At 40.3% G+C, this 17,828-nt stretch overlaps 1 non-coding gene across 1 annotated transcript in view; it reads right to left on the bottom strand.

Moving 5' to 3' along the window:
• Window positions 1-17,828, bottom strand: part of COXFA4L2 (cytochrome c oxidase hypoxia associated subunit FA4L2) — a 38,608-nt gene that overhangs the window by 1,209 nt on the left and 19,571 nt on the right. The window contains exon 2 of the transcript XR_015747815.1: window positions 200-254. This is a non-coding gene — a transcript (cytochrome c oxidase hypoxia associated subunit FA4L2). The remainder of the gene's footprint in view (window positions 1-199; window positions 255-17,828) is intronic.

Raw genomic sequence — 17,828 nt, 5'->3', positions numbered from 1 at the left:
AATGCAATCCCTAAATCAGTGTTTCCACCGACAACTTGAAGTTCACACATGTTCAAGATGCAGGGTTGAAAACCACGGCCTTAAATCCTCACACTCCCAGCTCTTCCTTTCTATATCTGCCAAGGTTTTTCCAGGATTAACTATTGGACTATATTTTTCATTAGTTCTACGAGGTACCCACAGGTAGTCCTGCACCTACCTCGTGCTGGTCACTAAGACCCTGATTATTCCACGATTCTTGGTTTTTCTCCCAACTGGAAAAAAAACACAAAAAACAAAATGAAGTTTATACATAATGAGTGTGTCATCTGGAATTTGTAAACTGAGCTGCTCCTTGGTCTGCTGCTTGTAATGTGCACTAGGACCGCTTTTATCCCCATAGCCTGTTTTGGGGAATTCTCTTGTAAGATATCATGATCAGAAAGACCATTAGGGGATCTGCGCTCACCAACCCACCCACGTGTTATAGTTTGAATTCATGTTGGTACTTTAAGCATTAATAAAATGGGACACTAGTGTGGACAAAATGGGTGTCATATAGCGACAAGCGATGGAATGAGACCAAGGAGACCATTATAATCCTCACTCAGTCACCATTTCTTACTGCAATTTACATCCTAGTCTTGTGAAGATAAAACATCACCCTTTGTTTTGTGAGCTGCTCGGGGGGGGGGGGGGAGTATAAATGTATTAATACGTTATTAAAAAGGCTCATCACCATGAGCCCCTGTAGTTCAAATCATCCACTTTTAAAGGGAAAGAATAGTTTAGGTAAAACCCACAAATATTCTTCTGCTACTTTAAAATTAGCAAATTTGAAATAGCCTAATTTTTACAGGCAATGGTCTGCTTTATTAGTTTCATGGATTATTATCCTGAGACAAGAGATATACTATACTGCCCATTCTTACAGAGACTGGGACATAAATAGGATTTTAGGGGGAAATAATGTTTTTATTGTAAGGTTTTAAAAGCTTCCTGCTATTTTAATTCTGTTGGGTTGTGGTTTGTTTTTTTTTCCAGATTTTGAACTAATTGTTTTATATAAAAAAAAAACATTTTACATAAGCCATCCCAGAATGATAGAAAACAGGGAATAATGAAATAAACACATTTTTAAAACCTTGTACAATAATTAAGCCAAAACAATTATGAAAGTTACATCCGCTGCTGGCACTGTTCATTTTATGCAAAGCTGGGTTGTCTGGTTGCTCTTCCAAGATTACTCCCTTTGTTTCTAAAACAAGTAGTAGGCAGATATAAGAGGTAAGATGACAGCCATCAACCAAAAGATAAAATAGCCTTTTCTCTTTGACCCATGCTGGCTGAGCATTATGGGAGTTGAATCCAATGAATTGGGATGTTGGGTTAAAGTTTGATAGGCTCCAAGAATAAACTTCAGGCCCACACAATTTTGCACACCTTAATTATTTCCCCCCTCCAGAATAGCTCTGAGAAACAGGATATAATAACTTAAACTGATAAACATTCATTTTATCTCTGAACCTATATGAAGTTCACTTAACTATGCCTTATTCTAGCCACCCAATTTCAAATCATGGATTCTGAATCTAGCTGGCTGGCTTGAATAAAATGCAATTAAGATTAACTAGTGCCTCTCGGCAAGATGATAAATGGTGGTTAATTGAAAACAGACAGGGGAAGTTAGAGTCTCTCTGAATTGGTTTGTGGTAAAAAAATATGACCTTGTTTCTGCTGCAATTCGCAGAATATGACTGTGTATCTGTGTGTCTGTATGTGAATGGAGAGTGTATACTGGATAATGTTGTATGTGTATTTGCAACCTTCTTCTCCAGGCAGTCTGCCACATGGAGCCCACGATCATAAAAAGTTTGAGCATGGACACATCTGTGTGGTTTTCTTCGAAAGAATATATGAAATTGGTTTGCTGTTGTCTCCTTGCAGGATGGTTTTAGGATTTTCCAGTCTAGGTTACAGTCCTGGTCATTTTACATCAAGGATTCACCAGCTCCAAGCCTGCTTAGCACTTTGAGATCAGCTAGCAGTAATTTAATTCAGCTATTTTGAGACAAAAGGGCATGAATTTGTCCGCATCCTCATTTGGCCCGAGGAGTCTCATGAAAAACTTCTCAATGCCAGATTGCAAAATGGCTGCTGTCAAGGAGGGTTGCCATATATAAATGCTGCTTGCTGGACCCTGAGTTTTCCTGGATTTGCCTGCTACTCTACTTGGTATAAGACCACATTTAACTTAGGGTCCTGAGTAGATTTTGAGTCAGTTACTTCATTTCCAGAATGAAGGAAGGCAGAACCTCAGCTCTACCTGAAATCTAGCTGTTTCCTGGAAGATCTTCCTTCCAGGCCAGTCATGTTTCCAGATAGTCAGGAGTGAGGCAAAGGTACTTTATACCTATTCAGAAGTGTGATATTTTTTTCCTGTGAGGGGAAAGTGTGGACTGGCAGGCCTCATTATCATGTTCACATACCTCAGTATCTTTTTTTTTCTAATTGGCTGAAGGTCAGACCATCTCCCAAGTAGATGGCATAAGATCATCTCTGGGTTGGGCCCAAGCCCTGTTACCCTCCGCTAGCTAACCTTCCTTCCTTTGCACCCACTTTCTTGACAAGCACAGAAAGCACTTGCGCTGACTTCCTCCATGCTTTTCAGTGGATGACAAAGGATACCCTGAGGGCTTTGGGAGGGAGGCTTATGGTCACATTCTTCATCCCAGTTTGAAAGCACGATGCATAATAAGTCACTGTATAGATTATTGCAGTGCTCATCTGTGAGAGCCAAAAATCAGGAGCAGGGTGGTAGCCCCCTTTCAGACTAGCAAATGTGATTAAAATGCATGAAGCTTGTACATTTAATAAAGTTTGTTTGTCTGAAAAGGTCCTACTGCACTCCTGCATAGGTTATAGCTGTGCAATATGATTGCCGTAGATTAGAGTGGGTTGCATGTGAAATTGTGGGAATATTTTATTCCTCGCCAAATTTGTTTCTGAGCTGGGATCAAGAAAATAGGCAATTGCATGAATTAAGTTCCTTATTTTTCATCCAAGAGCAGCAAGCTGTTAGATGGGCAGCTGCAGAGACCCTCTCTATCCAGCACAGATTATATATATTATAATCTTCCCCTCCTATAGAATACCATTCTTTACATATTCACATATTTCCCTCTTTAAATAATAGAACAGAAGAGAAGAGAATACAGAATTAGAAGGGATCTTGGAAGTCTTCTAGTCTAACCCTATACTATTTCAGGAAAATGGTTGTCCATTTGTCATTCCATATAAGGAACATCATTCCATGTAAGGAACTTCCTTCCTTGCCAGGGCTTCTAAAGTTCCTGAGAATAATCATCTAAAGAGAATTCTTAAATTGTACACCTATGAATGTATGTATACCTTCTCTCATTTCTCTGAGTAAATTTCTTTCAAGGTTTGTGAGCAATAAAGTGCAAGACAACCCACAGATCTTAAAGCAAAAAGAAATGTAGGTTATGAGCCTTGTAAAAGTATACATGCTCAAATAAAATATTCTAATGTTATACAGGTAGTCCTTGACTTTCAATAGTTCATTTAGTGACTGTCCAAAGTTGCAATGGCACTGAAAAAAGAGACATGACTATTTTTCACATTTATAGCCACTGCAGCACTGCCCTGGTTACATGATCAAAATTCAGATAGTTGGCAACCGATTCACATTTATGACAGTTGCATTGTCCCGGGGCCATGTGATCCTCTTTTGCGACCTTCTGCCAAGCAAAGTCAATGGAGAAGCCAGATTCATTTAACAACCGTGTCACTAATGTATCAACTGCAGTGATTCACTTAACAACTGAGGCAAGAAAGGGGCAAAACTTACTTAACAAGTGTCTCATTTAACAACAGAAATTTGGGGCTCAGTTGTGTTCATAAGTTAAGGACAACCTGTATAAAAAAATATATGGCAATAGATGAAGAAAACTAAAGCAAAGCTAGGCCAGAACCCAGTTTACGCTGATGTACCTCCTTTAACCCAGGGGTGTCAAACTCGATTTCATTGAGGACCGCATCAGGGTTGTGTTAGACCTCGGAGGGCCAGGGTGGGCATGGCCAGCTTGCCGTCACTCCTGTCAGGGGCGCCTGTGGTGGCCCAAGGGCTCTGTCAGTGGAAACAGGCTGCAGTGCTCCATTTCCAGCTGCCACGGCCTCCTGCCATCCTCTTCCAGTGAAAACGGAACTCGGAAGGGCCGCGTTTGGTCCTTCACTGTTTTCGAGGTGGCCCTGTGGGCCAGGTCTAAGTACCCTGTGGGCCAGATCTGGCCCACAGACCTTGAGTTTGACAACCCTGCTTTAATCTCTCCCCACAATTTTTTTTAAAAAACAAAGATGTATTTTTTCAAACAAAACACATAGAGTAACTGAAAAGCACCCAAAGCTCTCTGTTCCCTGGACGTATCTTGCTGTTTCTTTTAGACAACGGGTTTTGGCGAAGCCATCCTGCTTCTCCTTCCCACTAGCAATCTCAGACATGTCAGTGTGTGTTGCTGCTTTGCTGCTGACACTGGTTCCGTAGTAAGTAATGCAATGAGCTAACAAGATTATGGTTATAAGCCACAATCTGCCAAGTCTCGTTACAATCCTTTTCCGTCAACTGTACTAACTGTACAAGCAATGTAGAGAGAGATTTTATTTTATTTTATTCTTTGCCCCAAATTACCTTTTGAAGTGTAAAAGTATTAGAAGTGAACAAGAAAACAATTGGAAAAATCATTGTCTCGAGTCACAGAAAAAACCAGGTTGTTTTTGCAGAGAAGCATTTGCAACATGGTTCAAAAGACCCTGGCAATTAGCACACTTCAGTCCTACTTAAACTGAATTTATTGCATAGTAAGCATGATGGGCAACTTTGCCAAAACATCCTTTTTTTTTTTAATACAAAATCATCTTGGATGCTCTTTATTGAACTCTAATTTTTTAAAACCATTTTTAGTAAATCCTGAGCTAGTAAGAACCACCATGTTGCTTCATTTTTTAAAATAAAATTTTAAGCCTAACAGCATTTTTAACTGCAAATTTTATTTTTGACAAATAGCCCATATTTACATGTTGCAAACAAGATTATGAAATAGATATTTAAAAAGGAAAATTTGGTTATAGAACATCTCTTCTAGATTTAAATTCTTAAATCCTTGTTACGGGTACAAACCCTGTTATTTCTAAAATTGTCTTAAAGCAGAGATAATGAAAGTGTTCTGCTTGATAGATGGAATATTTTATTCAAATTTAAACTTGTTAAAATTGCAGATTTAAATGTAATTAATAGTCTTTTTTATTTCTACAAGCAACTATTTTGTAAAGGGGGAAAACCCTGGGATATTAAATTTAATTTTATGTTTTGGATTGTCATAGGTTATAGTGTAATGATGCTATTCCCACCTCAGTGATTATATAGGCAAGAAACTATTTGGATGTGTGCTTTCCATATAGTAGTCCTGAAAATAGCATTTTGAAAGAAATCCTTCTCCCTAAGCCCTTATAGACCTTCTGTAAACCGTGTTATTTGACAGTTCAGGTGGTCCTTGTTTAGCTACTGCCTTGGACAGTGACCTTTTGTAGTTATAACAGTAATGAAAAAGTAACTTTCCAATCATTTACCACCTTTGCAGGCCTGTAAAACATATGCCTGGCTGCAGTTTCATTTAACAGTTGCTTCACTTAATGCCTTAGTTGCTTTCCCAATTACGGTTTCTAAACAAGGACTGTCAGTACTGTATTGAATCAGGTGAGGCAATTGATTATCTCGTCTTGAAGGCAGCTTTACATGATAGATCTCCCCAGGGGAAATTCAGCATCTTAACTATTACACCACTTTATGGATTGACTCTGTCCCAGGATGTAATCATACGCTACTGAGCTTTGTGATAAGATTCTGAAAAGGTAAGGTTTTGGAACCCTGAAAGAAACAGCCCATCGTGAGATACGTACGGTAGCAAGAGTGGGAGAGATTATAGAGAAATGATTTGGTATTTGGTAAAATGATAGCAGAAATTCTGGGGAAACTAGATTGGTTGAGCCCATTGAGAATACTCTGTTGAAGAATGAATAACTGAGACAGGGAGAGTTAAGTGGAGCCCAGAAGGAGATTTCTACTATACTTGTGTGAAATTACCTACTGCACTGAAGAAACTAATGAAAAGCAAGAAACAGATTTATTTCTTGCCTGATCCTGAAAGATGTAGCTTAGTTTCTGTTGGTAGTATAAGGCCACTACTCTTCTTTCTAATAAATTCCTACTCCTTTCTTGTGTGATCTTATTAACCTTGTGGGGGATCTGTGAATATTTTACCTAATATCTTTCTAGGTACAGTAATAGTATATTAAGCATTTACAAACTGGATCCCAGTATGTAACTTATGAAATTGGTCCTAAATGTATGCATTAGGAAAAATATTTGAAGTCACAGGAGAAGGGAGAATCTCATCTGTGTACTTACTATTTTTTTAAAAATGTCTTACTGGCCTTGGTATATTAAATGGGTTAGTAAGGTTTTCCTTTGACATAAGGAACAAATGTCTTCTTTGATCCTTTAAAATTTAAATGTTTTTGCTCTTACAAACTTTGCTGTACATGAAACATAATAAAATGTAACTCTCCAAGCCTCTCTTTTTCATCCTATGGAAATTACTAAATGTCCATAATTGATAATAAGTAACACTTCTCATTTATGATTTTTTTCTTTGTGAGATTTATATCCCACTTTTATTTTATGAACTCAATACATTTTCCACTTTTCGTTTTCTCCCCACAACAGCAACATTGTGAGCTAAGTCAGGCTGGGAGAGAATGTCTGGTTCAAAGTTGTCCAGTGTAATGGTATAATCAGAGCCTGAGAAGGATTCCCATTCTGGACATCTGGACATTCCTATTTTATTAGTCAAAAGAATAGTCTTGCTGCCAATTTATAAGTAGATTGTGGTTAAGAAGCTGGAAAAATCCCCACCTTAGCAGGATAAGAAAGAAAGTGGTTTTGGAAACTTAAAATCCTCTAGGGACAGTGTCAGGGTTTCAACAAATCCAGCCCCATTGCTGTAACATTTCAGCAAATCTGATCAGGAACCCCTTGCAAAAATATTGCTGTCAAGAGGCAGACACCAAGTAAGCTCCTGTGCCTGAGAATGGATTTGAACCTAGGTCTCTCAGTGACAGTCTAACCCCTTAACCACTACACCATGCTGCCCCTCAATTCCATTCTTGTAAATGCCAAATTATATTTTCCTAACTCTTTATACTTTAAAATTCTCTATTCATGTTGATCAATTTTGTCTGAATATGTTTTTAATTGCTCTACACCTCTGATTCATGTTATGAAATCAGCTCTATATTGTTCATCTATCTCCTTCCTTTTCCCTAAAGTTGATGAACTTTATAAGCAATGCAACCAACATACGGTTATGGGTTTACTTTTGCTTTCCTTTAGCTTTTTTGATTCAGAGACAGAAAATATAAAATGGAACATTTTTAACTCTGAGACATAATTTACTAGGGTTTTCTGTTCTTGATTTCTGCTGGCTGGCTTCTCCTGAATCAGATTTGTCTCTGCCCCATAGTGCCATCCTTGATGGCAGTTAAGTGTGTTCTTGAATTCCAGAATTCCTTGTATTCTGCCTTGAATTGTCTCACTTCTTTTCAACCATGAAACCATCTCAGGTTATGTATGGGCAAGGGGGCATGAGATGAAACCTGATAAAATGTCTGTTTATTTTGAATTACAGTGAAGATAGAGTCTATGCATATCCATGAAATTAATACAGTGGTTAGTGGGAATCATGATTAAGCAGGACTCATAGTTTGGTGTAGTGATTAAGAAACCAAGCCAGAAAAAAGGAAACTGTAAGTTCTAGTCCTCCTTTAGGCATGAAGCCAACTGGGTGACCTTGGGCCAGTCATTCTTTCTCAGCCGTGGAAGGAAAGCAAGGGAAAACCACTTCCAAAATCCTATCAAGTAAACAGCAGGGACAAGTCCAGAGGGTTGCAAAGTGTCAAAAATTGACGACGACAACAACAACAACAATAATACTTCAGACAACAATTAACAATAAGAAAGACAAAAAAGTTCTGGATAGTGTACTTTGTAGTACCTGAAGACAGCAGAAAGAGAAGACAAAAAAAAAAAAAAAAACTAGAAGAAATAAGAAAACGTAAAGATCGGACTTCCGGTGGTGAGGTCACAGCGGAGCGGAGCAGGAGAGCAAACTCTGAGAATTGGAAGCGTGGGGGAAATTACAGCTATCACTACTGGGGAAAATTGCAGCAATTAAAATGTCTACCCTACCAAAAATACTATATCTTTTTCAAACTGTACCAAAAAGATTGGATAAAACCTTTTTTTTAGAGAATTAGATTGAATAATAAGTAAATTTGTTTGGGATGGGAAAAAAGCTAGGATAAAAATGAAATTGTTACAGGACAAAAGAGAAAGGGGTGGCTTTGGACTCCCTGACTGGGAAATGTATTATCAGGCTGCGGCTATGGTATGGATTAAAGATTGGATCAACCTGGAAAATAGAAGAGTATTGTCAATAGAGGGTCACGACTTGCAGAGAGGGTGGCATAGTTTCCTAAGGGATGGGAAATGTAAACAGCATGCATATTTTCAGAGACACATGATTAGAGATTCATTCATTCGGACATGGAACAAGATTAAAAAGAATCATTATACTAAAATACCAAACTGGTTGTCAACTATGGAAGCACAAATATACCCAAACGCAATGGATCTGGGAAAAAAGAGGAGTTACAAAGACCTATTAGACCCACAAGGAAGATTAAAAATTAGACAAGAATTACAGCAACAAAATATAAAGATAGATTGGTGGCCATACATGCAAATCCAAGCGAGATATCAGAAGGACAAAGAACAATTTGGTTTCTGCATGGAAAAGCATAAATTAGATAAAATTCTACAAGAAATGGAAAAGAAAATGATTTCAAGAATATATAACTTTCTACTAGATTTTAAAATGGAAGAGGAGGTGGTCAAAGAGACGATGGTGGTATGGACGAAAAATGTTGGCCATAATGTAGACCTGGAAAATTGGGAGAGAATGTGGGGAGCAAATTACAAACTAATTACATCCACAGCATACAAGGAAAATCAATACAAAATGTTCTACAGATGGCACCTTCCTCCCGCTAGATTGGCAAAAATGTTTAATTCAGACCCAAATTGTTGGAAATGTGGAAAAGAAAAAGGCACTTATTTTCATACCTGGTGGACATGCCAGGAAGTGAAAAAATATTGGAATACAATTAAACAATGGATAGAAGAAATCACAAATCAGAAAATTGAATTTAATTTGGAAACTTTTTTATTAGGTATAATAATACAAAAATGCAATAAAACAGATGGATATATTATGTTACATATATTAACAACTGCAAGGATTTCGTACGCACAACTCCAGAAGGAAAAAAGGGTTCCACCAGAAGGCATGGTTATTAAAAAATAATAGATTGTATAGAGATGGACAGGCTAACGATGAAAATAAAAGACAGAGAAGATTCAATTTATTATAGGGCCTGGTATGCCTGGTATGAGTGGTTTAGAAATAAAAAGAAAATAAAATGGCAATTAGGAAAAGAATGAAGGAATATGTAAATATGTAAATATACCATGGAGAAGATTGAGATGTAAGGATAAAAGATATTGATTTATAGTAAGAGTAAGATGTAATGGTAAAGGAATAAGTACATACATATACTGAAAAATGTGAGGAAATGCAAAAGATGTCTTGATGTTGTTAACAATGTATAAAGTTTTGTTTTATGTTTTTTTAAATTTGCAAAATTAATAAAACATTTATTTAAAAAAAAGAAAATGTAAAGATCTGCACATAGAACTGTGGCAAAAGAAATCAATGATGTCAGAGTTTGTTGCAGAAAATCAAATCCAGAAAGCACACACAGATAACTGATTCAGTAGGATTCATTAACTTCTTTATATACATAATAACACTTGAAGTAAATTTACAATACCAACAGCAGATTCTTCCAACGTGGTAGAGAGGAGAGATTGTAAGTAAGTTCTTAGTTTCAGTTCAGCAGGCAGACAAGACCAGACTAGTTTCATTTTAAAGCTGAGCACAGAGCTTAATACAGAGCCATGCCCAGGCTCCTTCCAGTTTCAGTTTCCAAACAGTCCTCATTGGCTGACTTAGTTGCTATGCCTATTTATTGGCTGGCCTTGTTACCATGCCTCTGCCAGTTTGTGAATATTCTGACAAAAGAGAATACCAATAGAGATAGTACTAATCCCAAAATATCTGGAGCCTCACTTGAACACCACTGGCATTGACAAATCAACATCACTTGATTGCAAAAGTATTTTTAGTATTTATTTGATTTGTCAATTGCTTACAAGATACAGGTATAAGTATAAACATAGTTTTGAATACATGAGATGGATATGTATAAGAAAAATAAAAAACAAGAGGACAGGGATGGTAGGCACAATTGTTGCGCTTATGCACGCCCCCTACAGGCCTCTTAGGAAGGGGGTGAGGTCAATAGTAGACAGTCTAAGGTTAAAGTTTTTGGGGTTTGGGGAAGAAACCACAGAGTCAGGTAGACTATTCCAGACATTGACCACTCTGTTGCTGAAGTCGTATTTTCTGCAGTCAAGTTTGGTGCGGTTTACCTTGAGTTTGTATCTATTGTGTGCTCTTGTATTGTTATGATTAAAGCTGAAGTATTCATTTGCAGGTAGGACATTGCAATGTCCTATAATTAATTAATATAATTAATATAATTAATATAATTAATATAATATAATTGCTTTACTTGGGACACCTTACATGCTGCAATCAAACAACATCATCTGCCTATCCCAGATCCTTGGGAAGGACTCAATAGCTGGATAAAAAAATGCCAAATCCAGTCTAAAGCAGCTGATTATGCAACCAACCAGAATTATAACAGAGGTTCGTAGACACCAAATGTATCAGTGAAATATATCTGTTCTTTCCTTCACCATATATGAATGTTGGTACTTATATGGTAATAACAAACACAAGGGGATGAAAAGATAGGATGAAATGTTCCTGCTTCTTGTTCTATACCTGTGCTACACTTGTGAGAATTTCATAACTCCATGAAACATTACCTTTTCAAACACTATAAATCTGACCACCTTCCTTTTCTGTATCTTCACAAACACAATGGTAAACAGAACCACTGCGATGAAGACATGTATTCTGTGAACAAAGGCAGTGCATGGAGATAAGGAATTGACTATATATGTATATAGGCTGAGGAATAACTGTGCAAAAATATATTAAAGGGTGCTCAATTCTTTTGGTTACTGGCTGTTTTAGCCAAGTAAAGTATGGACTTGACAAATGCATTTTAATGCATATTTATCTGTCAGGCAATAATCAGAGATTGTGGTAAGGTGCCCAGGGGGAAATAGCCTGCATCTTTCCATTTAAATTAATATCCAGGACATTGGCAGACATGATACCAAGGCCTGACAAGGGATGGAAATCTCACTGTCAGATGCAGCCCTCTTTTATTCGAATGAGGCTGAATTCACTCTTCTCAGGTCGGGAATGAAACTATTCCACCTTTCCAAATGTAATACAATTGTAAAGAAGAACAATGGGGAAAATTGAAGCTACTGAATGTGAAGAAGCAGCTGAATTTCCTTCAGAATTTAGACTTGGGAACCCTGAGCCATGGTAATGAAGATGGCAGTTGTTTCTATCCACTTGTTACTCACTTATTATTAGCAGGCATTTCTCCCCACCCCTACCCCAAGAAGCATACAGAGATTAAAAGGAAAGAATATCTCTGCTCAAGGGAAAAAAAAAGAAATGGGAATGGATTTCCCCCCCTCAAATAATCAGTGAGGTAAGATCAGGGTGAGAATACAGGAACATTGAGGTTTATCAAGTGGGCTTCTTGAAAGAGCAAGGGCCCATTCACCTAACTATCTACTTATCTGATTTAGGTCTCATCATTCATTTAGGAGTTCAAGACACCCCTTTGAGGCTATTTTGATGGCATCATTATTTCATTCGTGATGCTGCTATCTCCTATTTTTCCCTACAACAATCATAAAGGTTAGGTTAAGTGAGACTGACTGTTCTAGATTCATCCAGAATCCATTAACCAATCCATTATCCTCCACTTAGAGACAAACAACCTACTCTCCAATAAACAATTTGGTTTCAGAAAAAAACTATCCTGTAATCTGCAACTCTTACACTGCAAAAACATATGGACTACACAACTCGATCAGGACAAAACAATAGACGCAATCTACATAGACTTCTGTAAAGCCTTTGATTCAATGGTACGCGACAAACTACTCCTAAAGCTAAAATCTTATGGTATCTCTGGACAACTGCATAACTGGATAGAAGCATTCCTGTCAAACAGACAACAAATGGTCAAAATGGGAGCATCCTATCAAATTCTGTACCTGTCAATAGTGGTGTCCCCCAAGGCAGTGTTCTAGGACCAGCTCTCTTCATACTCTACATAAATGATCTCTGTGATCATATTAAGAGCAACTGTGTTCTCTTCACTGATGATGTAAAGCTGTTCAATACCACAGACAATATTGCTACCCTTCAAAAAGATCTTGACTATGTATCAGAATGGTCAAACAAATAGCAACTTCAAATCTCAACAAATAAATGCTCTGTCTTACATACAGGAAATACGACTTCAGCAACAGAGTGGTCAATGTCTGGAATACTCTACCTGATTCTGTGGTTTCTTCCCCAAACCCCAAAAACTTTAACCTTAGACTGTCTACTATTGACCTCACCCCTTTCCTAAGAGGTCTGTAGGGGGCGGGCATAAGCGCACCAACGTGCCTACCGTCCCTGTCCTATTGTTTCTTTTATTTTTCTTATATGTACCCATTTCATGTATTCATAACTACTTATACCTATAATTTGGTAAGCGATTGACAAATAAAATAAATAAATAAATAAATAAAACCTTGTGTGGCAGAGGGCCAAATGCGTTCCTATTTACTGAGCATTTTTTTTACAAGTCAACTTGTATTTCTTCTCCTGTCTTGAAATTTTGCTTCTTCTTTAGGAGTACCTAAAAATGAGTATTGGAGCAATTGTCTCCACAGTTCAGTCCCTACAAAGTGGCATCCGTGCGTCCATTTTTACTGCTGTTCACTACAGAAAGCTGAGAACAGGTGGAAGCCATCATGAACCAATGACTGCTTTCTCCAGCCAACCACGAGAGGAATGCAAAAATCTTCAGTCAGTCAAAACCTCATCCCATTGGCTCCTATGCTAGCTCTCGAAATATGAATAGCCCCCCCTTTTTTTTACACAGAAGAAAATGCCCTTCTTCATGTTTCAATACATGGTTTATGTATTTGTTAGTCTGTTTTGCAAAACAACTTCAAAAAAACCAAGTGAACTGACTAGTCTTCAATGTCAGTTCCCATCAAAAGGTGAAATGACAGCATGACATCATGGTTTTACATCATGGTTGTAGGTTGCAATGTAGAACATGAGAAGAGAGCTTTCCTGAAGCTGTGGGTGACTGAGGCAAGGTGTAACCTGCTTGTGTAAGTAGTGAAAAAAGGACCCAGAAGACTCAAGTTGAACTGCAAGATGAGTGGCATATAGATATAATAAATAACTAAATAAATAAACAAGGAAGGAAGCAGGAATTGGCAACATGACTAGAACAATAAGTTACACTTGTAAAGTTACCTGTGAGCATTGTTAGAAGAGGTTGGATGAGATGAATGTTCTCAAGAATCTTTCCAGGTCTTTTGGCTAGAGCTCCAATGCCACAAATAATCAAATTGTAGATTTGTGGCAAGTTAAACCACTGCTAAATTAAATTTGGCTGCCCAAGGAAGATCAGATAGGAATGCTATCTAGTGGCGGACCAATGCAAAAACTAAATATAGAAAAGCCCACACTAATTTCAGATAACTCACTGGGATTTTTCTTTAGAAGGTATTCAATCTCCAGTACTGGCAGGTCACAGCTACTGCATCTTACTCAAATTGAGCCCAAGTCTCTTTCTTCCCATCGAGACCCATAGCCTCATAATGGGACGCAATTACATCATTTTGTGGCCTGGGGTCAAAATAATCAGCTGAATATTTTCACCATACTGGTGATACTTTACCTCAAATTACAGATGAACTTTTCCAGTAGATTCATGTAGATTAGTGGTTCCCAAAGTAGGTGGTACCACCCCCTGGGGGCGGTGGGATGCCTTAGGGGGGGTGCTAAGAGGCAAGGGGGCTGGCAGGGGGGCGCTAAGAGATAGCAGCAGTTCAAGGCGCCGCCCCTGCAGGTTCACTCCGCCTCCAATGCGGAAGCGATGGCATGTTATGTACCGCCGCATTCAACGCACTGCCCCCTGCCAACTCTTAGCATCCCCAAGAGGGCCGGCAGAGGGGCACTAAGAGGCGGCAGGGGGGCGACACGTTGAACATGGCCGCGGTGGCACGTAACGTGCCACAGCTTCCGCATTGGAGGCGCCAGCTCCGGAGCGGTGCTAGTCAATGGGTGAACCTGCAGGGCCGGCCGGCACCTTGAACGCCCCCCTGCCGCCTCTTTGTGCCCCTCTGCCAGCCTCCTTGGGGACGCTAAGAGGCAGCAGGGGGGCGTTCGAGGCGCCAGCCCTGCAGCCACATCGGAAAAGTAAAGCAAAGCCAGTCTGAGAGGGAGGGAGGGAGGGAGGGGGAGAGAGAGAGAGAGAGAGAAAGAGAGAGACCTGATGCATCAGATTGAAATGAGGCCCAGTTTAGACTGAGGCCCTTTTCCACACTGAAACATCTTTGCCAGCACATTGAAACCTCTTTGGCTTCTATTAAAGGTTTTGTGGATGAAACATGGTCAAGACTATCAGGAAGCTCCCACATTTTGTTGAGGCTTTAAACAGGATCCATTGGATCAGATGTCCTCCCTAAAAATTACTTTTCCCCAATGTATTACAGTGCCAATTCTGAAGAAGGCAAAACCAAAATGTACTGGTAAATTACAAGGAGAACACACACACACACACACACACACACACACACACACTCCCTTCTAACCCTGCTGGAGCAGGTGATTGGACTAGAATAGATATCTCATTATCTTTCTCCTCCCTCCCTCCCTCCTTCTTTATTTCTTTTTCTTTCTGTCCCTTCCTTCCATCCCCCGCTCTTTGTCCCTTTTTCTTTCTTTCCCTTTTCTCTTTCTTTTCTTCCTCTCTTTCTCTCTCTCTTTCTTTTCTCTCTCTCTTTCCCTCTCTCAGGCTCACCCCTTTAGATCAGAGGTCGCCAAACTTTTGGACCTCAGGGACCACCAAACTGATAATTTTAAATCCCGGAGACCACTAATATGAATTTTGACTGACGGTGGCTTTCTGGCATTGGTGGGAGAGAGAGAGAGAGAGATCTGATCCAACCTCTCTCTCCCTCTCTCACATACACACAGGCAGGGGTGGGATTTAGACCCCTGATCTAAAGCTGTCAAAACTCCAAAAACAGGTCAAGTAGCTCCAGGGAGGCTGGTCATAAATTAGAACACTTGCTAAACAACCGGTCATTAAGTGAGGACCACTTGTATTTGGTTTGCCAGTCACCTGGCCACGCCCACCCAGTCACACGACCAGCAAGCCACGCCCACTCAGTCACATGACCAGCAAGCCGCACCCTCAATTTAGGCCACGCCCACCGAAATTTGCATCCCACCCCTGGGTGGGGGGCACCAAGGATGTGTTTGTAGCACCCGGGGGGCGGTGGACTTAAAAAGTTTGGGAACCACTGATGTAGATGTTAAATAAGAGTGGGAAAATAGTTGTGCCCTGTGGCATTCCATACCCCAGGAGGTTTGATTCTCACCACCACTGCTGACTGAAACTGGTCACAGAGAAAGAAGGAAACCTATTGCAGCACAGTGAAAGTTACTCCTAATCTCTGTAGACAGCCCAGAAGGATACCACAGTTGATGAACTTGAAAGTTGCTGAGATATCAGATTGTCAGGACAGTTGCACTTGCCCCATCCCAACTCCACCTGAAATCGTCAACAAGGATGACCAATGCTACCTCAATACCATGCCTTAGTTTGAAGCCCAACTGAAAAAGACCAATATAATATGTTTTCTCCAGGGCCCTCTGAAGCCACAACCTGACCACCTCCTCAACAACTGTTAAGTTGGGGAATAATGGAGACCAGACATCTGACCAGTGACTTCAACTCTTTAATAATTGTAAATAGAACAGAACAGAGCAAGGCTATGGGCAACAGCAACCCTTTTATAGGGTTATCTGCTACCTTATTAACCAATGACATGTGCAACAAGTTCAAACTTATAACCAATGAGAAGTGTCAAAATAGTGGCCAATCAGGGACTACTTATGGACCAATCCCTAGTTGTTGTATAAGGGCCAATCAGGTGTGCAGGTTTCCAAACCCTGATTTGCATTTATGCTAGTAACTTTTATTGATTCACAACACCCCTCCCCCTTGGGTTCCGTTTGAGGGGAGCTGTAATAAAATCCTCAAGATAGACAGGCCGTTTGGTCTGTCTGGATGATTTCCGTGGCTCCACCGGTTTTGGTCTAAGGTCCGGTTCCGGTGGAGCGTTTGGATGATCTTTATTAAATTCAGTTTCGCTGCACGGTGATTCCGTGCTGCTTCCACTGTGGTTGTCTCTGCTACTCCGTGTTTCTTCGGGGTTTTGCAGTTTGGTTTCCCCCATATTAAAGTTCCCTGAAAAATTCAACTCCCTCCCCGCTTCACGTTCCGGTGTTTCGCTGGGCCGTAGGGTTTCCGTTGGCCTGCTATTTGTCATATCAAAGTCAATGTCCTCGATATTTCCTCCCCCTTGAGTTGGTGAACCCGGGGAGTCATGGGTGCTGGGTGGTAATCTCGATCGGAGTTGGTCTATGTGGCGTTTCCACACCCTCCCATCGTCCGTTAGCAGGCGGTAAGATCTAGGCCCGGTAAGGTGGGTAACGGTTGCGGGTATCCATAACGGGTCGCCGGAAAAGTTTTTGGCAAAGATTAAATCGCCTACCTTAAATTCCCGGCATTTGCTGCTGGAGCCGAAGGGCTTTTCCGGTGCGAATGCGGGGTGGAGCCGGTCAAGGTGCGATCGTAGTTTCCGCCCCATAAGAAGCTCAGTGGGCGTTTTGTTGGTCACGCTGTGGGGTGTGATGTGCTGCAACAAGAGAATTCAATTGATTTTCTCGTCGATGTTGCCAAATTCCATTTTGTGAAGGGTCTTTTTTACAAATTGTACCATGCGTTCTGCACGTCCATTCGCCGCAGGGTGCGCGGGCGAGGTTAGCGCATGGCGGATGCCCCGATCAGCAAGATATTGTTCAAAGGGTAATGCAGTAAACTGTGGGCCGTTGTCCGAGACCAACATGTCCGGAAACCCGTATGTGGCAAATAGTCTGTTTAATTTATTGATAACTGAGTCCGTTGTAGTTGTGTTCATTCGATGGATCTCGAGCCAGTTTGAATAGGCGTCGACAGTAATAAGGAAAGTGTGTCCTTTGGTAGGCCCCGCAAAGTCAATATGAATACGGGACCAAGGTCCCCTCGGAGTTTCCCATTCGGTTGGGCTTGCTTTAGGCGGGGCGTTGCTGGCGTCCTGGCAACGTTGACAAGTAGCGACCCAGGCCTCGATTCTTTTGTCGATTCCCGACCACCAAGCGTAGCTGCGTGCGAGTGCTTTCATCCGCACGATACCCGGATGTCCTTCATGCAATACCGCCAAAACAGTTTGTTGCAATTTGCCAGGGATTACGACTCGATCGCCCCACAAGATACAGCCTTTTTGGGAAAACAGTTCGGTTTGGCGGGCT

Source organism: Notechis scutatus, chromosome 2, assembly GCF_049901735.1.
Source record: "Notechis scutatus isolate UNSWTSFEM ecotype Mainland chromosome 2, rNotScu1.2, whole genome shotgun sequence".
Lineage (NCBI taxonomy): Eukaryota > Metazoa > Chordata > Lepidosauria > Squamata > Elapidae > Notechis > Notechis scutatus.
This window is presented reverse-complemented; position numbering and strand designations above follow the sequence as displayed.